General features: G+C 35.6%; 1 protein-coding gene across 2 annotated transcripts in view; it reads right to left on the minus strand.

Moving 5' to 3' along the window:
• chrm2a (cholinergic receptor, muscarinic 2a) overlaps positions 1-24,854 on the minus strand; it is a 191,354-nt gene extending 166,500 nt beyond the window's left edge. The window contains exons 1-2 of one of the 2 annotated variants that reach the window (XM_015353108.2): positions 24,627-24,854; positions 23,280-23,547 (exon numbers count right to left, since the gene is read on the minus strand). The gene's annotated coding sequence lies outside the window, so the exon portion shown is untranslated. Of the gene's footprint in view, positions 1-23,279; positions 24,078-24,626 lie in introns of those variants that run through there. The other variant, XM_015353107.2, reaches the window with a different exon arrangement.
• Between the last annotated feature and the right edge of the window lie 2,700 nt (positions 24,855-27,554).

Genomic DNA, 27,554 nt, shown 5'->3' on the forward strand with positions numbered 1-27,554 from the left:
AAAGGTGATATGTAAAATAAAGTTTTTTATTATTGTTATAGAGAAACATGATCAGATTTTCCCTGGTTCAGAAAAAAAGACCTAAAGTGCTACACCTAACTTTCTTGATTCAATATATTTAAAGCAGTGAACTACTGTAGGTGTAACAGAAATACAATCAAGAATAGTTTTGTGGTGTTTGTATAGATGAAACGTTCCTAAAACGTATAACGTAACAAAATTAAAGACGATTAAAATCTGTAATCTTTCCACTTGTACTGTATGTCATCGGAAAATACAAGAAGTTTCTGCTTTGTGTAAGGATGGTATCAAAAAGTTATCTAAGTGGTGAGAAAGCTGTGCTCAATGTATTTAAGGGACTTAAAAGTAAAAGGAGATACTTCATGTTGCTTGACAAATTTTATAAACTAAGTTATAAATGCAGACGCTCCCACGGTGCCGCGCCGGGTGTAAATATCTAAATATACATTCCCCCCAGGCAGAGGCCGAAGAGCGCCCGGCTGGGGTGTGCGGGGAAGAGCAGGACAGGAGTGAAAGTGGTCAGGGCAGAGTTAAGGAAGGCCGCTTTTCTAAAACGTATTTGAAAAATAAAAACGATTACAATCTAATCCTTCCACGTTTGATCCCAAAATCCCAAGAAAAATAAATCTAAACGGGGAGAAAGCTATGCTGAAAGTTTATTAAGATACTTAGAAGACAAAGATACTGTATCAATTTATGTTGCATTGGTCTGATTATGATAAAAAAACATATAATTAAACACGCGTTTGTGATTTAAATCAAAACGTGATTTAAATCAATATAAATGTTTATATTGTAACGCATACTGTCCAGCCTCCATTTCTCTATAAAAATTTACTCTATTACAAATTTACAGTGTGTTGATAATAGAAATGTTAGGTTCTCTAAAGCTTTGTGATAGTTGACCCGCCCAGGCAGAAAAAGAGCAGCTGCACTGGTAAGATGCGACACCGAAGATATGATTAATAACCTTTTAAATCTGAAGGGAGATCTGAGGGGATCCCCCCAATAGAAGCAGGAAGCAGAAGCAGGGACCATTTTCAGAAGGGAAGAAGGTGACTATTCATTGTTATCAAAAATGACTTAGATTCGATCATGTTGTGATATTTTGAAATATAAAAGTCAATTGATTGTCCATAATATTGCTATTCTATTTTTTCGAAGAAATGTTTGTTAAAAGAAAAGTCACAGCACCAGCTGGATTTGAACACACAACCCGTGAGGTGGTAACCAGGCACATAGACCAGTGGGCTACTAGGGAAGTCACACAAAGAGAGAGGTGAAACAGCCCTACACAGCCCTGTCACAGTACACGAATCTAATATAATCATATCGTTATTAATTTCTTTAGAAACGCGATTCCATATTATATTAGCAGAAAAGCTTAAAACTACCACTTTTTTAAAACGCTATTTCACATGTTAGTTAAATACTTTGATGCTTAAAATGTTAAGGGAGAAATGGAATACCGGTGTGTATTTTTTCTTTAAAGTACCGATTCCTGGAATCTGACTGGCTGACACACTTCTGAAGTGGTTCCATAATATCTGGTATACGGAAAAGAAAGCGTTGATAAAAAAGCCTGGATTCTCTTGTATCTGATACAAGTACCTTTTGATACAGTCTTTGATGTGCTCTTGAGGATCCTTGTGATATTTTGAGCTCTAGTTGAATGATAAGAGTCGCAATTTAAATAATTTTCGTAGTTAGAAATTATGAAACGCCCTGTTAAAAGCAAGGGAGTTTTTATGTCCATTGAAGTAAAAGAAAATGCCTGACAAAGTAGGGCTTGGACAGATTCCAAGTGCTTGTACAAATGTGCTAAAGAAATTATACTTTGAGTATACAGCTTGTCCAAAGTCATTCACTATTAATACTATTAGTAATATCTTCAGTTAAGGCTTTGATGCATATATATTTCTTTGGTTGTAGGTTGTGTAATTTTGTCCAACTGAGCAATCTGAGCAATATACCAACATTTTAATGACTGATGATTAACATGCTGTAATACACAGTTTAAATTTAAAAGTTCAAATGCTGTACATGAGAGGTTAAGCTTTATTGGCTCCTCCTGGCGGTTTTATAAGGTGATGCCGGATACTTTCCGGCATGATGTCAAATGACGCGATTAACCCCGTGATACTGCGTGATACCGCGACACGCCCACCGGGGTATACCGCGAAATACCCCACCCATTTTGAATGGCTGCATCTGTATGGATGGTATATAGGTTAATTCCACAGTGAAGTTTAAAAAAGAAAGAAAACATTTTAAAGAAATGTTTATTTTTTAGAAACAAAATTGACATTTAGCATTATAACATTATAGGAAACAAAGGAACAAGTAAAGTCTTATTTCATACAGAAAAGAGAAGAAAAGAAACACAATATTTCAGCTGTGGAGCCTTCTTCTTCAAAGCGTTGTGTTTCTTTTCTTCTCTTTTCAGCATGAAATAAACCTTCACTTGTTCCTGTTGACACATCTACCTACTTGAACTACATTATAGAAATATCTGAAACATGGGTAGGAAAAGAATAATAAATATAATATTAATGGTTACACATTTTTAGAAAGACAGATATAGGACAGAAGGGTGTTAGGATGAGATTACACATAAAAAATAACTTGCAAACTAGAGAATTGAGGCAAGAAGGTACAGGTAGTTCAGACCAAATGTAATGCAGATAAGAGAAGAAGCAGTTTATTATAGATCAGGACTGTATTACCAAAGGTGATGTTATTTTATTGGAAGATATAAATATTCCAGACAAAATTTATGATATTATGATGGGGGTGTAGTGCCAAGACATGTTATTAAACTAATAATTATTTGTATATTTCTAATTACCCTAGCGGCTTAGGCATCAGCGTGAACCACTAGGAATGTAGCTGATTGGAGCCTTTCTGCAAAGCAGAATATCCTGAGTTTGTAACAAAGGACGTCTAAAACTGGGTTCATTCTCAACCTTCCTAAAGATGAATGGCACAAAATGGCTCCTCTCTATTATTCTGGTACACACCAAGGGAGACCATTTTGTCTAAGACCTTGGGTCAGATGTCAATTACCCAAAGGCCATTCAACCAAGGAGTGACCTGTAATGTGGACAGAAAGATTACAACTGATTATGTAAACCATGATTTAGTTTAAAAGGTACAATATTTCACAGCTCACTTTCTTGGATCCAATCTCTCAATCAAGTCTTGATAACAGACAATAACAGGCAACAGGGCTGCCACGATTAATCAATGTAATTGATGTAATCGACTAATCGACGAATAAAACAATAATCTAGTCGGATTTTCTTAATCGATTAACTTGTGGCAACTTTTGGCTCTTTAACTGTCACCTTGTGGGTCCAAAAGAAAAATACAAATTAGCGTTCTGTCAAAATTGATCAGCAATAAAATCCTATATAAACATATGAGAGTTTTATTAAGTTATTTTTAAGTATTTTCTCCGGTGATAAAATTGTAAATAAATCACATTAAATAAACAATCAGGCTGACTCAGGAAGATGTATTTTAGCAAATATTTGCCAGTTTAAGAATGCGCATGTTACGCTTATGTTGTAACCTACTGTTTAAGATGGTTGGCTTTTCAAAAAGAGAAAAATTGGCGACAAACGCCAAGAATTTAAAGTTGATTTATGTAGCCCAGCCAACTCCCTTGGATTCAGAAGAATAATCTAGCAGCTGTATCCTTGACGTCTATGAATAAGAATGCATGTAAATCACAATTTAAGATGGAAAACATTCATATGCCTTCTTGAAATGAAATTAGTGGCTAGATTAATCAATTAATTGATAAAAATAGTTGATAGATTAATCGTTTACAAAATAATTGTTAGTGGAAGCCCTAATCACCAACCATGTGACTGCACTCAATGTTGTCTGAGTCTACTAGCCCTTATGTAAACAGACTATTGCTCAAGATTCTCTCTGCAATAAAAGAAACCTTGTTAGTAATCTCATGTCAACTGCAATTTTGTTTACAGCTGAACTTTTTGGTTGACTACCTGAATATCACAGCATAACTCCGTAGCTGGAACAAACCGAATGCTCCTCACCTGTCTCACTTGTGGCCAGACCCGAGTTAAACATTGTGTCCAGACTGTTTCATGCTATGTTAACTACCCTGAGGAGCCTACTTGAGCACCAAGCTAAGCAATACTCTCTCTGTGTCCTGTGAAACTGCTGACACAGAGCTAGCCAGCTAAAGGGCATTGGAAAGGTGCAATGAACTCAGCTCACTATTGTCTTCAGCAGGAAGTTTAAATTCTACAAGGAATGTCTGGCTAAAAATTCTTTGAGTATAAACTGTGATATTCACATTATAATCTCTAGAGTTAAACTATTATTCCAAAAGAGTTTATTAAAGTTTAGTTCATGCCAGTAAGTTAAAATGTACTTGTCTTCGCAATATAAATGTAATTAATTATATGAATATGATTTTACTTAAAAGGTATAACAAATATTATAGTCAATATATTGAACCCTGATGATAACCAACGTATCTATTCACATATATATTATTATTGTTGTTGGTTTTCTATGCGTGCATGTTTTGGTGTTCCATTAATTATATATTTAGTATCTTTGAATACTTATATACTTTGTTGTAGTATGATTGCTTATAGTTCTGTTTGACTCCTAATAGCCCTAAAAGCACTTTTGCACTACTGTTCACTCTACTGTTCTAATTTCTAATTTTTTCAGGAAATTAAAATCCTTCTCAAAATTTACAGGGGAATACAGAAGCTTAACGTATCATTAGGATGGTAAATGATAGTTTTTCAAACTCAATTTGATAAGACATTGTATGTTTAGGACAAAAGAAGTGATAAAATTACTAAGGAATTAGTAATATCATAATATCATATCATAATATGGTAACTTTGGAAATTTTTACTTTAAACTTCTAAAGCCTGAGTCTAAAATTATGGTATCAAAGACCATTAAGGATTAAGGCACAGCTTCATGCAGTGAACTCAAAACATATTGATTCAGAGTCAATAAAAGAAGGATGGTTATACTTCAGAAACTTTCCTTATCTGGAAACACAGATAAAAATTGCAGCTAATTGAGTGAACACTAACCAGTTCTCTTGCTTCGATCGTGCTCCTTCTTCCAGTGTAGCAGAGTGTTTAGCTCTCTCTGACATAGAGTCAAGTGGTAGAAATGTATTACTTGAGAAGAGCAAGTTACAGAATGTTTGCCTTGTCAAATAAAAAGCCATTTTTGTTTTCTGTAAACATCCCAGTTGGGAGTTATTCTTTTGAAGCAAAGACCTGTTAAAAGCTTGGGGACACTGTGGTCTCTCCAAAGATAGTCATCAGAAAAAAGTAACTAGGATTGCCATGTGAGGGAAAAGAATATAATAATGGAGGCAAAAAACAATTTAAAAAATTAAGAACATATGAAATTGGACCCCATTTTGGTTTAGTAGATAAAGAATTTTGTATACCTTTTTCTTGTGCCCAAAGTTTGAGCCGCAACCAGCCGAGTAGCAAGCCTGTTCTAAATGCCCACACTACTTAGACTAAAGACTTGTCTCCTATTCTCTGTTTTAAATTAATTCCTCTTAGGTTTCCAACTGTGACTCTGTATCCTTGCTTCACTACTGAGTCCCCTGGTTGAACCTTATTTATTAGCATGATAACTATAAAATGACTTATGACCTTGTTTATTACATAATAGGGGACTAATAAATTGGTTTTCTAATACAGAAGATCTGTCCAATTTTACTTTATCCTTACATTGTAGAAGTGAGCTGGAATCTAATCCAGAAGACAAAGGGTGCTAAACCCTGGAAGTTCTGGCAGTCCACTACAAGGCAGTGTGTATTCACTAACACAATTATGAGATGCCTACTAGCCTGTCCAGCATATATTTCTAATGTGGGCGTAAACGGAGGAAAATATCCCATGTAAACATAAAAGCATAAGAATAAGTTACAAATTGGTCTGACTCATCCTGTTTAGTTGCTAGTAATTAATCAAAGCATCTCATTCTATTATTTTGTGTAAGAAGCCATGGTATCAACTTAAAAAACATGCCTAGATACTGTACTTTGTTCCATGCACCCACAACTTTTTGTAAAATAAACTGACTTCTGTTCTTAGTTTTATATGCACTTCTCCATTTGTTCCACTGTGATCTGTTATCCTTTTGTAACTAGATTCTGTTGGATTAACTTGCTTTTAGGATTCTGAAATCTTTGGTTTCCCTTGAAACCTGCTCTGTTTAAATTGTTTCTGCTAATCCTGTAAGTGTATGACATTTCTTGGAGCCTAGGAAAATAACTTGTTGCTCTTCCCTGAACTTATTCCAGAGCAGCTGCATATACTGTATTACAATTGTGGTGATTAAATGGTACAGTTTTTTAAACAAGGTCTTACCAGTGCATTGTACAATTAAAAAACATCCCTGGATTTAGTTCTAGACCACACTTATAATAACATTTCTTAACATTCTGTTTGCCTTTTTATAGTTTCTGCACAGTCCTTCTCATACTGTTAGTAGAATCATGAAGGTCAGTTTTCTAATTTTATATTTGTAGCTTACTATATGTTTTTGTTACCTGAATGCTGCTGCATTCTTGTCTACATTAAGTATAAATTGTTTTTTTCACAACCCAGAATTTTGTCTAAATCTGTTTGTATTTGTTCTGTGGCTTCTAAAATGTTTTCTAATTATTCGACTTTTGTATTATTTGCAAACTTTACAGGCTTACTAACTATACCTGATTTCCTGATTACCTAAAAAAAGGAACAGCAATGGTCCTAACACACATCCCTGAAGTCCTCCATTCATTACATCCCCCAAATATGGTCCTAAATTTATCCTCAATCTATCTTCTCTGTTTCTGTCCACTGACACATTATTAAGCCAAGTACACCTTGAGTGTATTATGAGTACCTTTATCAAAATCATTCTGAAAATCATATTATATCTATGAACCACCATAGGCTGGGTCTCTTGAGGGCAGTGCCTTTTCCCTGATGTACTGCACCTTTAACTCACTTGCGACCTTATTTGGGAAGCTGACAGGAGGGAGATGCAGGCGATAGACTAGTTACAGAGAGTGTGAAATGAGGAGTGTGTTTCTACCTCTCTCTAACAGATATAAGCACGAGAAAAGAGCGAGAGAGGGAAACCATGTGAACGAGAGTAAAACAAGTACATTAGCAAAAATGCCAGAGAGTGAAACAGACAGCATGAGGGAAAGCACAAGAGAAAGTGAAACAGAGAGCACTAAAGAAAGTGCCAGAGAGAGAAACCAACAGCATTAGAAAAAAGCTGCAGTGAGAGAAACAGACAACGACAGAAGGTGCTAGAGAATGCTTAGGTAGAAACTCAGAACAGATTGGAGAAGACAGAGAGAATTGTGTATGTTATGGGGCAGGCAGGCTGCGAGGTACAGCATATACAGGAAAAGAAAAAGCTGCGAGTCAGACCGATTGGTTGGAAGAAAAGGGAAACACAGACTGCTTCAGGTTACAGAGGAGCCCATGAAGAGCTAGGTGTTCTTTTAGATTATTATTTGATGGCAGTTTTAGACTCACATTATTATAAATCAATAGCACAAGTTATCCATACAGTTTGTGTCTGGGGTGTGTTTGATGGACAAGGCCCCGCCTATAAAAACCGTCATGTGGTTATCTGCTCCTAGTGGCATCACTTATCATATGTGCTATTTGTAAACATTACTGAATTTTCTTATTCACAGAATTCTAACATGTGAAGTTAGAACATTCTAGAACCTATGTTAACTATTGTTTTCAATCAAATTGTCATATAAATGATTCCCTAGTTTAGTTTTAACTATTATTTAAGTAATGCAACAGAAGTAATATAAGACGTATTAGACTATACAGTAATTATCTATTTCGGTTTTGTCATCCTTTTAATTATTAGGCACTACCTTAGCAATTTTCCAGTCAGTGGATATTATCCTTTCTCGAAAGATTGCTGGACGAGTTTTGTTAATGGCCTATGAACAACATCTCATGTTTTCTTAGTTACAATAAAGAGAATAGCTTCTGACCCCGAAGTAATTTTTGTGCACATTATTTAATGTAAATCTGTCTTTATTCCGCTTGAGGCATGTTATCTGTTCCTTTCTTAGTAAAAACCTGAGTGAACTATTTATTTAACAGACATCATCTTATATACAGTAGGGCTGTAATGGAGCAGCTCTTAGCTCTGAGCACTCTTTGTTGGTTAGAATTTTGGAGAGTGGCTTTAACAATTATTTAAGAAAAATAAGTGCAGGCATTTGCATGAGGGTTAGATGCAGAAATTCTCAAGAAGATGCACCTGAGTGTTCTGCTGCTACTGCTACTGCCATTGAGGTTTCTCTTAAAATGAGGAAATGACAGTCTCACTTGTCCAGATTTGTTTATTAATTGTGATCAGAGATGGCAACAAATGAAGCCCTGAATGTTAAGAGCTTGTCTGCTGTTTTACCTGATTAAAATCAGTCTGTGGTGTAGCTAGTTAAAATCAGTCTCGCAATTGCGGTTATTGTATATGGGAAAACCAGTTGGGAAGAAGCTCTTAGCTCTTCGCTCTCACTGCAAATCTCTAGTTAAGGAGTACAGTATGTTCTCAGAGATTAAACAGGATAGATATTATTGGTAGATGTGAGCAGAGCCATTTCGCTCCATTTTAACAAATAAAACGGATGGAGAGGAGTGTGTTAGTTCTCCTCAATCTATCTTTCACCGGGGAGTTAAAGTTCTTCTGCAGGTTAGAAAAGGGGTTGGAATTTTTGCGTGTGTGAGTATCTACAGCTGCTGGGTTTAAGAAAACCCATTTCCTTTAGACAAAAGGGAAAACTAAGTAGGCAGGGTTTACAGATTAGAAGAAGGTAATAGCAAACATGTCTGCATCTGTGTCAGGGGTGCTAGTGTTGGATAATGAGAGACATCCGAAGCTTCAGTAAGTAAGATTGGTTATAGAGATATATAGGTTATTACCAGGTTAAAGAAAACAAAGGAGAAAGGAGACCAGAGCAGAGTATCACCCTATGAGGAAATAAAGTTGATCATAATCCAAGAGTTACTATTAAATAAAGAGTAAATCAAAGGTTATAGTTTTAAAGAGAGAATTGAAACTTTTCCTTAGGTTCTACGAACCACGGGTGTCACCAAAGTCTAGGTGTCCTCTCCTGGAAGTAGAGCTAGTAGAGTTTGGTACAAGAGAGTTTAGGAAGGAGTTTTCCAAAACAATGAAGCTCCAGAACCATGGAAAAGATTCTGGCCACAGCCAAACTAAAATACAACATATAATTTGCTTAGTCAGAAATCTGTGAGTTGCAGGCAATGAGTGACAATGAATGACACCTTATTATTCTGTAAATTCTTGTAAAGATGAAAACAGAACAGAGAATAACATGCTAATGAGCCTATTAAAAGTAGTATAAAAAATCAATTGTCTTTTTCATGCAGATGCGGCTTTTCAGAACACATGAGGTGTCATGGGACATACCCCAACAATTGCCCTAAACATTTTTTTTTCAAATAATCTGCCCCCACACAAAATGTTGCTAAGGTGACATCATATAAATCCAGACAGAAACCAACTATTCTAAGTTATCATTTGGAGATAACTTATGTGATAAAATGCACATGGATTACATAATAATAAGATAAGTGCATGACAGATTTTATTGAAAATGTCAATAGTTAGGAGCTGTAGCAACTGCATTTGTACTTGTATTTGTAATTGTTTCTCAAGTACTAATTAATAGATAAAAAATCCTGATTAGGAGTCCTATGTATGTTTTTTTTCTTGTGGCAACGGGATTTTGTAGTAGATAGTACAGTCTAACAATGTGATGAATGAATAAAAATGTGTATTGGATTTATTATAGAATCATGTACATCATCAGCTGCATATTATTTTCATTATGAAAACATTAGCATTGAATCAGTGTTCTCATCACTGGTAAAACACACTTGTATGACTCGCAATATTACGAGATAAACAGTAAATTCGCAATTAAATTTGCTATCATATTAAAGGTTACAGCAGATACCAATTTTAAGACATATCTGAAATTATTTAAAATAATAATGATCTTAAATTTATTAAAAATAAAAATTATAAACTCTACTGGTTTGCTCAGTGGGTCATGGAATTCATACGTTTATTTCCTTGACACTAAGTAGATTTACACTACAAATATTGCAGGGTGAGCTGCAAGAAGCTACACATGAAAAGGATCTCAGTGTCTGTGTTTATAGAGATTCTTCTATATTATTCACATTCACATCTTATTGCACCACTCAAGGCCTTATACAAAAGGTGTGGTACTGTATAACGGGTATATTAAAGGTTTTTGCCTACCTGCAGGCTAAGTGGCAGGTATATACAGATGATGAAAGATAGTTTTCTAGTGAATTACTCTAGTTGTTAATTTCATGGTAAATCATTAAAGTTATCAACAATCACAAAACATAGCATAAAAAGAAAGACAAACAAAGAGTGAGAAAGAAGAAAGAGAAACGGAAGACACAGAACACCATCATCCTTGTCTTCCTCTAAGCTTGTGCCATGCCAGGAGAACCAGGTTCTGATTTGGTTTTGGACACCAGATCCTGGCTAAGTAATCAGAACCTTATTTTACACAGGTAGCAGTCCTATTTACTTAAGGAAATTCTGATTTTCTGTATTACAGATTCCTTGGACTAAAAATGTTTTTTTCCTAGTTGCTACAACATGAAGATTGATTCTCATTGACTTTTGGGCATCCATGTCGTAGGAAGAGAGATTAAGTCTAACAGTGTACCTACAGATGCAGCCATTCAAAATGGGTGGGGTATACCACAGTGCGCGTGTCCCATCAAAACGCAGTATCACGCGGTATATCGCGTCATTTGACGTCATGCCGGAAAGTATCATTTCGTAGCTCTAACTAAAGAGGACAGGACATTAGCTAGCCAATACGATAAAGGAATGACTTTTTTTTTGTACAAGCACTTGGAATCTGTCCAAGCCCTACTTTGTCAGGCATTTTCTTATAGTGCAACGGACATAAAAACTCCCTTGCTTTTAACAGAGCGTTTCATAATTTCTAACTACGAAAATTATTTAAACTGCGACACTTATCATTCAACCAGAGCTCAAAATATCACAAGGATCCTCAAGAGCACATCAAAGACTGTATTAAAAGATACTTGTATCAGATACATGAGAATCCAGGCTTTTTTATCAACGTTTTCTTTTCCGTATGCCAGATATTATGGAACCACTTCAGAAGGGTGTCAGCCATTCAGATTCCAGGAATCGGTACTTTAAAGAAAAAATACACCCGTTTTCCATTTCTCCCTAAACATTTTATGCACCGAATTCTTTAACTAACATGTGAAATAGCGTATAAAAAAGTGGTAGTTTTAAGCTTTTCTGTTAATATAATATGGAATCGCGTATCTAAAGAAATTAATAACGATATAATTATATTCATGTACCGCAACACAAGCCGGAATCCAGCCGGAGCCAGGACTTTTTTTTTAACAAACATTTATATTGATTTAAATCGCATTTTGATTTAAATCGCAAACGCGTGTTTAAATATATGTGTTTTTTGATTCACAATCAGACAAATGCAACATAAATTTATATCTTTGTCTTCTAAGTATCTTAATAAACTTTCAGCATAGCTTTCTACCTGTTTAGATTTATTTTTCTTGGGATCTTGGGATCAAACGTGGAAAGATTAGATTGTAATAGTTTTTATTTTTTAAATACATTTTAGAAAAGTGTAATCTATGCTAAAAAGCTATACACCACTTGCTATAAAGATACATATTGAAATACTTTCGGGCTCGGATAGGACGAACACAAGAACTCAGACATGCAGAGTTAAACCAAGATAAAGCCTTGATTTTAAATCTCACCTTTAAAAGTGGCATCTCAAAGCAATACAGATTACAAAGTAAATACCCAACACTGATTGTACACATCTGTCATGCTAATAAAGCACCTTGAATTTAATTGAATTGAGAGAGAGCGGGGGGGGGGGGAGCACAGCCAGGACAGACAGGCAAATAAGATACACTCCACAGACATTCACAACAGCGACATATCATAATTATTGATTATATTGTTAAATTATTACTTGTTTTTCAGGAAGTTAAAAAAACACTTGAATTACTTATCCAGTCTCTCGAAATAAAATTATTTTTCAAGCAATGCAACTAACGTCAGGCAACGTGTTTTTTTAAATAATATTGACAGCCACATCTTAAATCTTGTCAGTCAGCTCTTTTTTCTCTATTTGAATTGTGGGGATTCAAACAATTTGGGATAACAAGTGGTCTCAAAATCACCGAGCTCACAGAGCTTCAACAACAGATGACAATTTTCTTAGTCCTTCGTTATTCCTCCTGAAATTGGCAGATTACGAGTGAATAAAAGCATTTTATTAAAAACACGTTTGCGTTTGTTTGGGAGCTATATTATGTATTTTTCATATGTAAGATATAATTATGTGTTCCTGCTTACACATCTCACGACTTTAAAAGCTAGAAAAACAGGTTTCGATTCACATTATCTGGCGAGCCTTGTTTTGTCAAAGGACAGCACACTGTCTCTCGCTTGCCCTAAACGGACAATACACAGGGGGGAGTTCAAGGTAAAAGGGGGCGAGATTTCCAGCGTAAGTACAGTACTTACTAGTTAAGAAAGCTAGGTGTTAGCATAAATTATTAGTAATCAATAATATTAAATTTAGCACTGTAATAAATTATGCTAATAATAAATTCTATTCTACTCTGAGAATGTAGGGGGAGGAAGAATGCCCGTGGTCTTTTCACTTACTGCAATATTATGGAGACTCAATTGACTTAAAAAAAACAACAACTTTTTTTTTTATAGCTGGTACAGCACCCCACCGCGCCCACGCGCCAGCATTATATTCTCATGTACAGGTAGAACATGTTGATTGTCTTACAATGAAAGAAGGGTTCCTTTCGCCGTAGTCGGGAGACATTAGAAGCTTGCCACGCCCGGACTTACACCAATGCATTAGCATGTTAAAGCGATTTCATTGAGGAGCCTAGCTTTCTTGACTAGTAAGTTCTGTACTTACTGGGTTTTGGAGGGGGGGAGGTGTCTTTTGCTGGAAATCTCGCCCCCTTCTACTTTGAAAATACCTGTGAAACCGGTTTAATTCATCACAGCCAGCACTCCCGCAGAGAGGGGGGTTGTACTTGCAGTGCATCGGTATAGATGGATAAGCCAGAGCTGAGTCAAGTCTAGCCATGTGTGAGTCTAGTCTCACAGAGCTTCAACAGCAGATGACAACTTGTGAGATCGATTAAGAATGAATAAAAGTATTTAATTAATATCGTGTTTGCGTTTGTCTGGGTGCTCACAAAGTAAAAAACAATTACTTTTTGACAACGAAGAACTGTGTGTGTGTCTCTCTCTCTGCTGGTGTTTGTAATCATTTTTATTTTTAAATACATTTTAGCAAAGTAATGTACCATAAAAGTATTGTGAGACATATTTGGGTTAACATGTTCAGTGTTCAGTGTGTGGTAATTTGTTTGGTGCGAGTGAAGTTTTATTTAATCTCTGACACAGGGAAACATTTTATTTTTTCAAAGAAATGTTTGTTAAAAAGAAAGTCATGGCTTTGGCTGGATTCGAACACACAACATGTGATGGGGGAGTCAGGAACCTAACCCACAGCACGACCAGCAATGTCACATGAGGAGTGTTGAAAAAGCCCTACAAACATTCTCACATTCATACAGCGTGTACTATTCTTGTGTTGCGGTACATTAATATAATTATATCGTTATTAATTTCTTTAGATACACGATTCCATATTATATTCCCTTTTAATCAAGTTCTAAAAGTATGCTTGTTGACTCCGGTATCACGTTAGTTAAAGACTTCGATGCTTAAAATATTTAGGGAGAAATGGAATACTGGTGTGTATTTTTCTTTTTACCGAGACCAGCCATATACTGTATGTTTATGTTCCAAAATTAATATCGTTTATGGCCTTCACACGCGTTACGGTATGCTCCTACTCTTTTTATGCTCAGCTACTAAGATTTCCCTTCAGTGGTTAAAATTCCATATAAATATTCAATACTAAAACGGGCACAGTAAAGACAATCTTTCTACGACTGACCAACGGACCACGTCACGATACGTGAGGCCGTAGCCAATTACCTCCGGTACGTGTCTGTACCGCGCACTTTGAATGGCTGCACCTGTATATATTAGGTTTCTCTTTTTTGCCTTAAGGAGATGTAAAGTGCCTTTGGGTTACAGGGCTAGAGAAATGGGTTTCTGAATTTGTAAAATATAGGCCTTTGAAACATACAGACTTGTATTATATGTGTTGAAGAGTAACTGTCTTGTTATGTGTTTCTTGTTTATTGTTAATACATTTGTCTGTCCAAGTTTGACTTTGATTTATTAAACTTTCACTAGAACTATGTCAGAGAATACAGTATAAAAAACCTATGTGCCATTTCTCGGGTGCCTGAGGCACATTTTAATTTACCCCCCCCCCTTCTAACAATATCCTCATCAAGACACCATCATGAGAGCAATAAAAAGCAGACAAAATGCTGTGTTAAATCACAAAAAAGTGGAATTTAAATAAAGGAATTCTTTTCAAGTTGTTCAATGCACTTGTAAGACATTGTTTAGTACATCCTGCCCAGTTTTTTTCAGCATATGACAAAAATATATTATACCGCTAGGAATAGTTCAAAAAAGAGCAACAAGAAGCATTACTGGTCAAACAGGATTGTCATTAATGGTCAGGTTAAATGTTTGTAAAAATCCCAAGGGGTTATTTTTACCAGCTATAAAACAAGAGATTGGAATCAAAACTGGAATCTGAAAAGGGATGTGTTTAGGAAAGAGAACAGGAATGCTTTTTTACATAAAAAGCTTCTGGTTTCTGAAACAGGTTTCTGAGCCAAGTAGCTGAGACCCAACCTACTGTATAGGTTCCATCATGAAATCGCTAAAGGAAATTTTACATTTACTTAGATAGTAAAGTTCCAAATGAGCAATATGGGTAAACTGGTCTCCTCTCATTTGTTATTGTAATGTTGTTGTAATTCTATACCAACCATTACTCATCTGAAAACAAATACACCTGAAGAATGTGACAGGAGTGTGTCACAGATACTTCAGAAGCTTGCCTAATACATTCCACGTCTTACTGAAGCAACTCTTGCTGCTCACAGAGGCCCAGCAAGTTATTTCATTCAGTTCCCAATATTTAGAACTCAGTACAAAACTGTGCTTTTGAAAAAATCCGTCAAAGCTATTATAACACAGGAGTAAAGAACAAGATAAGGTTTTGCATTACAGAACAAGTACAATTTTTGTAAACAGCTATAATATTCATAATTAATAGCTAATCATGACCACTTGAGGCATTAACTATCAGGACCAAGGAGTCTAAATTAAAATATTTCAGATTAATTTCTAAAGCCATGTCATTTTTTCTTGAAACTTCACAGATATGTTTATCATAATTTCTTTGATAAAAATCACTTTGATCTTCACAGGTTGCAGTTCTAAAATCTGAGTTACAGAAATCCTATTTGGTGATCATGTCAGCTTGAAATGAAATATCATTATTTAAGCTTTTGAAAGTTGTGTACATGAGCTTTCACTCTCCAGAGAAAGAGAGGAGATTATCTAAATTAATTTCAGAAACTTGGTAGGCTCATACAGATGCAGCCATTCAAACCTGTACCGCATGCATCTACCCACAAATCATGGTACATGACTGACTGGCCAAAATGACTGACAGGAGCACTTGTGGTGCATTGGTCGGTAGTGAAAAGATTTAATCATTTAATCTCTTCAATGTGCACATTTTAATCTGCTTAGTATTGAATATTTATATGGAATTTTACCACTAAAGGGAAATTTTAGTAGCTGAGCATAAAAAGAATAGGAGCATAAACGATATTAATTTAGGAACATAAACATATTATGTAAACTGTATATTGCTGGTATTGGTATTTTAAAGAAAAAATACACACCAGTTTTCCATTTGTCCCTAAACATTTTAAGCATCAAAGTCTTACATGTGGTTATTTCTAAACATTTTTATGTGCTCCTTCTGACCATATTGCTGTACGTTTCTATACTTTGTGAAAATTGATCGTTTTAACCGTTTCTGCAAATACGCTCTTTATCGGATTATACAAAAGCATACTTTTAGAATTGGATTAATAGGTAATATAATATGGATTCGCGTATCTAAATAAATTAATAACGGTATAACTATATTCATGAACTGTTGCACAAACAGTAGTATAAGACTTTCCATTGATATGTGTATTGCTGTTTCAATACATGTTACACAACTTCCTTGGTGGCATGATAGTTTAAGTGACTAATTTATAACCATCAGGTTGAGTGTTCAAACCCAGCTGTCACCTGGAGTTTTTTTTTTACAAACATTTCTTTGAAAAACTAAAATAGCAAATATAGGCATTTTTTATTTTTCTAAATATCACAACATGTTCCGACTGTATGTACACAGCAGTACCGTTTTCGCATCTCTCTCTCTGCAGGAGTACTGACTGTGCCGAATTTCACTCCACAAAGTCTGAATCTCTGTATCTACACTGTTTGTAAACAAATCAGTTTCACGGGTATTTTCAAAGTAGAACAGGGCAAGTCTTCCAATGAAAGACAGTCCACCTTCCCCCCACTGACAAATGTTTTCTTAGAAAAACACATTCACAACGCAAAGCTGTGTCAGTCTTTTGTGTAAAAATAAATTGGTTTGAACACCATAGGTGCGGGTTTTAAGACGCTGCTAAGTAAAGTATAGGAATTTTCCTGCTGTCAGCAGTATTGTGTATATAGTTGACCCTTACCTGAATGAAAACAGGACATAAAGAAAGATTCAGAAATCAAACAAAGCTTTATTCCTGTGCTTACAGTCTGGGTAATTGGAGGCTGCGCTGTTATACTTCCTTTGGTGATATATGGGTTTTTTGCACTAAGCCTTATTGAGCAGTACTTCTCACATTGTGAACATGTGTACACAGCAGTCCCCCCCGGGTTCCAGTTAGTGCGTAATAACACATTGATGGAAAACCGGAGGTTTAAAAAAAGAAAATTAGCTCACTGATAGTGATTTATGTGGAGGCTGTGAATATTTTCACAAGTCGTGGTCTTTAAAAGTGTTTTCGTAACTCTAGGTTTCGTGAAAAAGCTACAGGCGTAACATAATCATTTTCGAACTTCAAGCTAGCTTTACCCCAGTGTGGGCACCGCATTGTTATCTCAATCACCTGCTAATTCATTTAACACAACGGGAAGACAGGAGAACGTGATTCTGAACGGAATGTGTGTTGCATTTCCAAATTTAAGTGTTTAAAATGTATAATTCAAAATTAAACAAAACTTGCAGCTTACTCAAAGATTCTAAGATGATCACGAGGAAGTGTATTGCATGGCTAATGGTCTACCAAAAACTACAGTATGCTTAAGAGTTGTTAAACCGGTTTTTATTTTTTGGCACAGCCAGCCGGTCCGAACCACACAGACACAAGCTAGCCTGCTAGAGCGCCACAATTCACACTCAACCACATCACAGATCACAGATCAGTCCAAGTGTATGAGATATTGCTGTTTGATCTTTGATCTGAGCTTTAATAGAGAGTAGTATTAAATGCAACTTTTTTGTATAAATAACACTTTTCTCAAATTTATTTAAAAAAAACTTTATTTTAAGATTACACTCTAATCTTTCCACGTTTGATCCCATGAGGAAGTAATATACGCTCCTGCTTTGTTTAACGATGGTACGAAAAATAAATCTAAATAGTGAGAAAGCTATGCTTAAAGTGAATTAAGGGACTTAGAATGCAAAGATAATGATTTACATTGCTTTGTCAGATTGTGAACCAATAAAGGCATTTAATTAAACATGAGTTTGCGATTTTAATCAAATGGGGAAAATGGGGTTAGGCCATTAGACATGCAATACACTTCCTCGTGATCACCTTAGAATCGTTACGTAAGCTGCAAGTTTTTTTTATACATAGCATTCAGAAATATAATCGAGAATAGTTTTGTGGTGTATGCATAGATGAAACTTTTCTAAAATGTATAACAAAATTAAAGACAGTTAAAATCTGTAATCTTTCCATGTATAAAGTCATTAAAAAGTACAATAAGTTCCTGCTTTGTCTAACGATGGTGTCAAAAATGAAACCTGTGCTTAATGATAATTAAGGAACTTAGAAGTCAAAGAAAATGATTTACGTTGTTTAATTTTAGACACTAAGTTATGAACGCAAATGCAATTGGTGCTTTACAGCCATTGTGAATTACTGAGCTCCGCGTTTCCTCCCTCTCGGTGCCACCTCCCCCTCTGACACTGCGGAGTGGGCGGCATGCTGTTTTCAGAGCCTCTGATTGGGGAAACAAGACTTATCATTGAAAAGCACAAGAGAATATTCCTGTGAGCATAGTCAAGTCAATCATACAGAAATGGAAGGAGCATCATACCACACAGACAGTGCCTGGATCAGGCTGTCCCTACAAACTGAGCAACAAGACAAGGAGGAGGCCAAAGACAACTTTAAAAGAGATAAAGAGTTCAATGTATGAGATGAGAAAAAAATGTGCATTAGTTAATGACATGCAGAACACTTCACAAAACTAGCCTATATGGCAAAGGGGGAAGCCATAACTTATGGTGGCAGCATCATGCTGTGCAGATGATTCTGGAAAGCTAGTTAGGATAAACTAACTTAATACTACAGCAAAATGTGCTACAGTCTGCTTAACACTTAAAACTGGGGTTAAAAGTCTCCTTTCAGCAGGACAATGATCCAAAGCAGAGGGCAAAAGCTACACTGAAGTGGATAGAGAATAAGAAAGAGAATGTCCATAAGTGGCCCAGTCAAAGTCCTGACTTAAATTCTATTGAGGATCTGTGGAAAGATTTGAAAGCTGCTAACTATAGGCAATTCCCAAGCACCTTGAGTGAGCTTGAGGACAACTGCAAAGAAGAATGGGCAAACTTGTACCATGCCAGTGTGTTAAGTTGGTAGAGACTTAACGAAAAAGACTTGTAACTGTTATCGCTCCCAAAACAGCTTCTACCAAATATAGTTTACTTTCCTGAATACTGCATTCATTCAACATTTTTATTTTTTTTCTCTCATAGATTTTGCTGATATGTACTGTAACCTATCTTACACTTAGAGGTCTTCCGATTGAGCATGCAGGTTTTGAAGTTAAAAAATGTGAATACATTACTTTGTAAATTCATGAATTGGAACATCATGGGAAGGGGCTGAATACATTTGCAAGGCAGTGTGTTTCTGAATAAAAAAGCAAGACATAAACAAAAAACATCATATAAACAAGACAAAAGTGAGATTTGATGCCAATAAATATAGGGACAGTATCTTATCTTGTAAAGCAGCTTATAGCCATTCTGTTAATGGACTTGTTGATTTATTCAGCTTAGCTTTTGTTGAATACAAGATGACAAAAACTGACATTTAACTTGTTTATTTAATGGAGTTATCAAGGTTGTATATTGGCTTTAACTTTATATATTATATATAGAGTTAAAAAACATCCTGTAGGATATAAGAATGAATGATGGGGTGTGACTAAACCATCTGGCAGTCAGTCCAGGGGTGGTCACAGAAGTCATAAAAATAGACCATGCACAAAAATAAAGAACAAAAAGGTGTCTGTTTACTGAAGTGTAAAAAGAAAAGTGAGACAAGGCAAAGCATTCAACAAAAACAACAAATTGCACTTTCTCCAGGGAATTCCCTACAGACAGTTTTAAGAATATCAAGCTTATAATAAACCAAGCTGTGTTACAGCACCCAGAAAAGGTTATATTGCAAATTCAAGACAAACTGCTACTCCATAAGTATCAGGTTATGACACTAAACAAAGCTCCACCCCGGCTCCTCTTGAAAGTCCATTTAAAGGTCCATTTGGGGCAGAGCGGTGGCTCTGTGGCTAAGGATCTACACCTATGGCTGGAAGGTTGTTGGTTCAAATCCCACAGCCGGCAGAGGAATCCTACTCTATTAGGCTCCTGAGCAAGGCCCTTAACCCTAACTGCTCCAAAACTGCCATCCAATGGCAGACCCTGTGCTCTGACTCCAGGCTCTCTCCCTGTCTGTGTCTCATGGAGAGCAAGACGGGGTATGCAAAACCATAATCCTTAATGCAATAAATTGTGAAAGGTTAAAGTGATGTTATTTATTATTAAAACAGAGGTGAGTCACAGTCTGTAATCTGACACAAAATATTGGAAAATGACAGGAAAAATGAACAACACCATGTTTCTACAACACATAAGAAACAAATACAAATAACAGTGATGGCCAAAATGCAAATCAAATTAAAAATGCTTATTTACCATACAAATAAATAAAATATTAATATAAAGACGTAATATCCTTACTTGTTCTTCCTTCAACATATTTTTTGGGATGGCAACCATTATGAAACAGGTTTTTTAAAGGGTGTCTTTAAAGCAGACGTGCCTCAGAGTCAGGAGAAGCTCTTAAATTGGACCAGTCCAGCTAACTAGCAGGTATATCCCATTATGAGTTCAATTAAAACAAAAGCCCAGACCCTGTATGCCCCGACTTGAACTGAGCACCTTTGATATACAGTAAAGGAAAATTGTATTCCTAAGGCGCACCATGTTCTACGCAAAATAGAGGCCACTGTTATCCCACTTACTCCTGACAGAAATGATTACAGCATGAATAAGCACCATGTTTTTTAAAATGAATTAATGAAAGGATTAAAGAAGTGGCTCATATTGAATTGAATTCCAGCTTTGTCTGAAGACTGACAATGCTCTGCTAAATTAGCCCTCTATATATTCCTTTTATCTTTTGCCAAAAGAGAGGTTCACAGATGTACACATCCATGCACTACAAAAGTTGCTTGGTTTATGACTGCTAAATGAATAATTTTATTTGGCAAACAAATATAACAATTTCAATACAGTACTGCAGTTCATAGATGTAATTGTGTTCCTTGCATAGTGATATTGCATTATACAGTATATATATATATCATAGGAGTGTGTGAGCTGGGTTTCCTTTGTCACCAAGTCTTTTTAGCAGAAGATCTAAAAATGGATTGTTTACAGACTGATGTACTTGTCTGGAATCTGCCTTTTCCCATGAATAACTAGGCCACGATCCAGTTTAACAAGTACCCTAACAGGCTGCAGAAAAGAAACTGAGCTCTCAAGAATTTTAAAACTCTTGGCTATTTGTAGTAGACACTGAAGCTATGGGATTCAGGACTTTTACTTATTAGCATCACGGCAAAAGGTCCAGGAACTTCACAACAAATATTATTTGCATGCACTGTATGCTACTTTTCAGAAAATTATTGTATATGTGTTATAAATATGTCCACTTTGGAAAAAATATAGAGGGGTCCATAGTAAATGTAAATATAACCGGACTAATTTTGAAATACTGACAAAATAAGAAACAATTTGCAATTATTTGTGATGTAATTAATTTGCAGTTCCCATAGCATGTGCAATAAATTGACAAATTTAATTAAATGCACATTAATCACAATTTATAAAAGGTTTAGTTGGGCAGCAAAGACTTCCGAGCTAATCAGTGACTTCTTTTAAGTACCTTTCGGTCATTATTGGATTACTTTCGCAATTCTTAAAATACTGTGTCCGATACAACTTAGTGAACCCCTAGCTTGAACCACCTTCTTATCCAATAGGTAAGGCTTAAAGCTTGTTAGCTTTTAAACGGTTAAATTAAAACAGCTATATACATTAAAACAGCTATATCCACTGTTTTAATTCCAGTTTGAAAAATCGAACTCGGTTCAGGTCACGGGGCTCTGTAAATTTATACTGAAGATTGAAGTTGTGAAACAGCACCACATGGCAACAGCGTGGTATAGAATTTTTCGACTTGCATGCGTGACGTATACGCTTAAACAGAATAAAACTATCCGGAGACTGAAACATGTTGCTTGAAAGGTCTGGGAGTTTCACTCGGGAACGTATATCATATCATCTACCTTGTGCTTTCTCAAGCTCAATGCTCGCGTGGATCACTAGAAAACCTAACTACTAATTGCACTTCAGTTTTCCCTGTACAATAGATTTAAGCAGCTGCTTCTATGGATATTTTTGTTTTCCTTAACTAAACCTCTAAATTTGCAACTTCTGCTGAGAGCTTCCTAGTAGCCAGACTAAAAAATAAACCACATACTGTACATCATGTCTCTTTATATTTTCTTACTTTTGTGCACATTTTCTTCGACCACTTGTGAAAGTACAGACCAGAAGCGTCACCAAACGGCACCAAATTCTTTTTTAGACATTGCTTTTCTCTTCTACTTTTCCCGAGGCATAAAAGCTTTATGTAGCCCTCGTGAAGGTTAACGTAAAGGGCAAATGCGGTATGAAACTGCATTGAATGCATCAATAAATATACGCGTAAATAAATAATTTAATCTCTTGGCGTGTCTTGCAGAAATCGATGTCTGTGACCAAGTTAATATATGCAAGTGCCATGGTCAACGATTTAATGATTCCTGTTAGAGTGCGTTTAGTACTTTAATGTAACATCGATATTCTATGAATAAAGCATTTCAATAGCCCTCCCCCGCAATTCCAAGATCTCCCAAAACGTCGAAAAGGTAAAGCATTAAACAAACAGAATCTGAGGCATTCGCTGACACTACCAACACAGTTCCGCTACATTGGGAACGTTTTACATAACAAGAAGTACTGTTTTTTTATTTTCCCGCGTAAAGCTGAAATGGCATAAAATAACAGGCAGGTATCAACTCGTATCAAAGCCTGTAATACTCAAGTGTTAGGTTGCTAAAAAACAAATCAGTTTAAACCCTGAAAAATGCAAACGTGAACTCTAGTTACTAGCTAGAATTCATGTTCAATATCTGGAGGCACAATTATTATTATTATTATTATTATTATTATTATTATTATTATTATTATTATTATTATTATTATTATTATTATTCAGGAGCACTTTAACCTAAGGTAAGGTATTCTTCCATACACAGAATTCCGTTAACAACCGAAAACAGCTACCACATACATGAAAAAGTCCGTCATTCCCCGAAACCCACACTCACTCAACACGAAGGCATAAACCGATTTTAAAACCATGATTCCAATACCTGTGTCTTATACAGTATTGAGAAATAAAAGCAAACGAAATGGAAGCACAATTTACCTGAAGAAGTAGCAGAAATATGGGCATCCTAGCAGCGGACACTGGCAATAAATGCCGGACTTGGGAAGGCGTACAGTACTTCAGGTGCTCGTGATCCTTTTCCGCGGAGCTATAACCTGGCACAGTTCAGCCTTGTCAATGGAGAGGTTGAGCCTCACGACTTTCAAAATCATCAGGCACCTGTTTTTAATGCGAAGTTGTGGTTGTCTGGCTGTCTCATCGACGCCGGCGTTCAACATCAATGACTTGCCCGCTTACCCCCACCTTCCTTAAAAAAACAAGTTAAAAAAACTCTAAGAAATGTAATACCTAGGTGCTACAAAAATCAAGCAGAAGCTTAAGACGACGTTTGAGAATGCGAGTGCTTGAAAGCCGTCTCCGCCGTATCTTTCAAGAAATTTTGAATAACCTACAGTACATGTGTTACGTTTGCAATACACGGTGTAAACGCATAGCAGCCTTATGTACTTTCCCTGCCTCTTTTGTTAACGAAAAATGATAAAAGCTATCAACCTACTTATTGCGCTTGAGCACAGTACTGAAACATACAGGAGGACATTCTGAAAAGAAAAGGCACAATTTCCCTTCCTTCAGTGTGACAGCTTTCGCCTGCCCAAGACAGTCGGCCAATAACATTCACACTGCTTTCCGATTTGGTGGCTTTAGGAAAAAATATCGCGTTCCTTTCTGGATTTGTTTTCTTTTAATCTTCATTAACACACAAAAAAAACTCCTTTTCTGAATTCGAACGATTTTTTTTCCAGTACCGAGTAACTTGTTCTACGTATGTCTCTAAAGACCTGCTGCAAGACAATTACGACATCTTACATACATCTGTTGTACTTAAGACTGCTTTATAGATTATAGCAGCCCAGACTTTTGGTCTCATTTGGAATGTGTAAATAAAGGTCACACGACTATCGTGAGCTGCCTGAAAATACATGAATGGAGAAGATGTCTGATTTATCGTAATCGACACGATCACCATCATGGAGGTTCCTCACAAGATGGTATAGTACGTAATGTTAAATACAGTACATAACAATGCATATATCATTAGACCGATGTCTCTAAAGATAGTTATTCAGGGCTCGAGATTTTGTAATAGCCCAATGCCCATAACTTCAGTCTTTATATTTTATTAAAAGAACTGACTAGACCGTGGCTAAACAAAATACTGTAAGTTGCCATAGAAATGACACAAAACTGAATTCAGAATTTCAGATTTCTGATATTTCTCCAAGTTAATTTCGAACCGACATAAAGCAGACTAGTGTGCATGTATACTTATTTATCAAAAGCTAGCGACATCAAACACTATAACATATACCAGTATGCACGTCTTACCTGAATACCATATCATTATACACAGCGAAGCTTTACAATCTAACAAATGTTATTGGTGCCAACACTTTACGTTTACGTTAAAAAAACGTTTAATTTCACTAAAACTCCATCTAAAAACACAACTGTAAAACACAACTATTACAACGATGTTCCATTTAAGGTCTGTGAATAAAGAATAAGTATTCTTTAAAGAGAAACAAATATTTCAAAGTTTCCTCCGTCTGCAGTGAAAAGCAACGCGTGGTGGAGCCGGTCTATACCGACAAGCAACTGGCGCAAGGCGGGGTACACACTTGAGGGGACGCCAGTCCATCGCAGGGCACAGACAGACACAAACACTGGCATGCACATACTCGTAACCGGGCCAATTTCCTAGAAGCCACATAACCTAATTGTCTCTGGACAAGTGGGAGAAAACCGGAGCACCCAATGAAAAGCCAAGAGAACACGGAGACCAGACAAACTCCACGCAGATAGCAAAGCTAACCACAGCGCCACCTGTGAACAGAAATTATTTCTATAAATTGCTGTTTTGATTTTGTGGTGAAATAGTTATGTTTGAGATAAAATATCAGCTACAATTTCTGCCAATGTATTCTACATGTTGTAGTGGTAACCTAGATCATTTGAATAGTACAAGAAAAAAAGTTATTTATATAAACATATTTTGCATATTTATTTCTTCAGGCAGTCTTGATAAAATAATTATTTTCTTCAAAATTAAAGCTTCAAAACTTAATCTTTATGGCGAGGACTTTATGCGTTTGCTGTGTATGGCAGAAATCTGCATCTGTGACAGAAGCTTGGTGGCTTTTTATTGTATTTGTATTTTATGTTGCTTTCTCCAACACTTTGGCTTCTGTATACCCATGAACTTTCATGCAGAGTAATTAATTTATCGAGGTGAACTGCAGATGTCCCTATTTACTGTACATTCTTCATATGATTGTCTCCAAATCAGCATAATTCCATTTCAGCCAACCACACACTATTTTTTTTTTTCAAAAGAACAGTGAGAGTTCGGGGAGGTTTTTTATACCATAGCTAATCATTTTGTCTTGACAGCATCTTTCTAGCGATCCAATAACTGAATCCCTTCATGTCATAAGATTTTCTAAATAAGAGAGTATGAACATAAGAAAGACTGCATAAGACAGGAGGACATTTAGCTGCTTTTGTTAGTATCTGAATGATTTCAAGAACTTATCCAGGAGTTTTTTGAAGAATCATAAGAAATCGTCTTCAAAATGTAGTTGAACATCTTTTTTCAGACCCTTCAATCAATATTTTTCATTGAGCATTTCTCTATTACTGCTTGAATATTATTTTGAATGTCTGTCATGAAATCTGTTTTTCATAATCTTTATAAGTTGTCTGAATGTGTATTGGATTGAAATAAGCCATTCTTATTGACATTGAGAAAATGTACATAAGTACATAAGTGTACATAAGTACATTTGCAAAGAACAATTCTTATAGGGATTTATAAATAAAATCTTTCCTTCTATTTAACATATATAAAGCTGTTAAAACCTAAATTAAAAAAAAATATTGGAATATATTTAGTTTACTGTAAGTGCAGTTATCATTGTATTAGTTAATGCAGTAACTATACCAGTTAAGGTAGTAGTAGTAGTGCTTGGCATATACTGTATACCATAATCCAAAACAACTAAAGTTATTGCTGTCAAAATACAATACTATTGACATACTAACAATATGTCTCTCACAGTAGTGTGGTACCTTACATGGTGAAAAAGAGCAGTTTACATTGAACTCTATAGCATTTAAAAGTAAACTCCACCCTACTTCCCACTTGCTGATAAATATTTAAAGGTTGCTATTTATGAAATAGTTAATCCAGAAAACACATTGTCTAGGTTGCATTATTTCAGATTGAAAATTAAGTATGCCAGCATAAGGAAGGCCTCCTGATACATTTTACAAATGGCAGATTTACCTACTAAAATAACATCTCACTAAAATGGAAAATCAGTTCAATCAGTTATAGTCATAATTTCAATATAATATGGGTACTACCTTTCTATCGATAGATATTCGCAGTATCACTTAATTCTAGCCACATAAAATATGATTTGTAATGAAAGGTTCAAAACACATTACAATAAAGAGATTTTTTCTAGCAATCCAACTATTGAATCTCTTATTTTTCTTCTGTATTCTGAAAGAAGCAACTAGATTTTAATCCATTCACAACTGCATTTTTATTGAGAACCTTTTTAAGACATCAGTTGAGGATAATCCCACAACGTACAACTGAGTTCATGTCCAGTGATGGAAAAACAAAGAACAGTTGTGTGACTTTTCTCCAAATACTTCAGTTGCACTGGTATCATCATAAACTATGAAATGCTGTCACATTGAAGAGCTGTCTTTACAAACTGGACATTAGTTAGATGTAGTTCATGTAGGTATCTGCATCAGCATGCATGGGCTACGAAGGAACAAGTAAAAGGTTTATTACATGTTGAAAAGAGAAGAAAGGAAACACACCCAAAGAAGTGTGTGACACCCGAAGAAGGCTCCACAGGCAAAACGTTGTGTTTCCTTCCTTGTCTTTTCAGCATTAGTTAGAAGTGTTTAATTAAAAATGAAGATACATTTTATCCTGCCTGCAAGGGACATATTTTCATATATTTATTAGCTCATTCATTATTGTTCTGTAATTATAATTAATAATGTGAGATAAAATGCTAACATTTAGTCTTTATCTTGATATCGTTTTAAATACGATACATTATATTTATTGTATTTAAGGTTAATATGTATATTTAAGGTTAATTTAAAACATATCAGGACACAAATAAATAAAAAGGAAAAAGCATAATACCACAGTATTTTTAGTCAGTGCAATAAAAAAACATACAGTATGTTCAGCAAAACCACAAGGTTCATTGCAATATCTGA

The sequence above is a fragment of the Lepisosteus oculatus genome, chromosome 7 (genome assembly GCF_040954835.1).
Source record: "Lepisosteus oculatus isolate fLepOcu1 chromosome 7, fLepOcu1.hap2, whole genome shotgun sequence".
In the NCBI taxonomy this organism is placed as follows: Eukaryota; Metazoa; Chordata; class Actinopteri; order Semionotiformes; family Lepisosteidae; genus Lepisosteus; species Lepisosteus oculatus.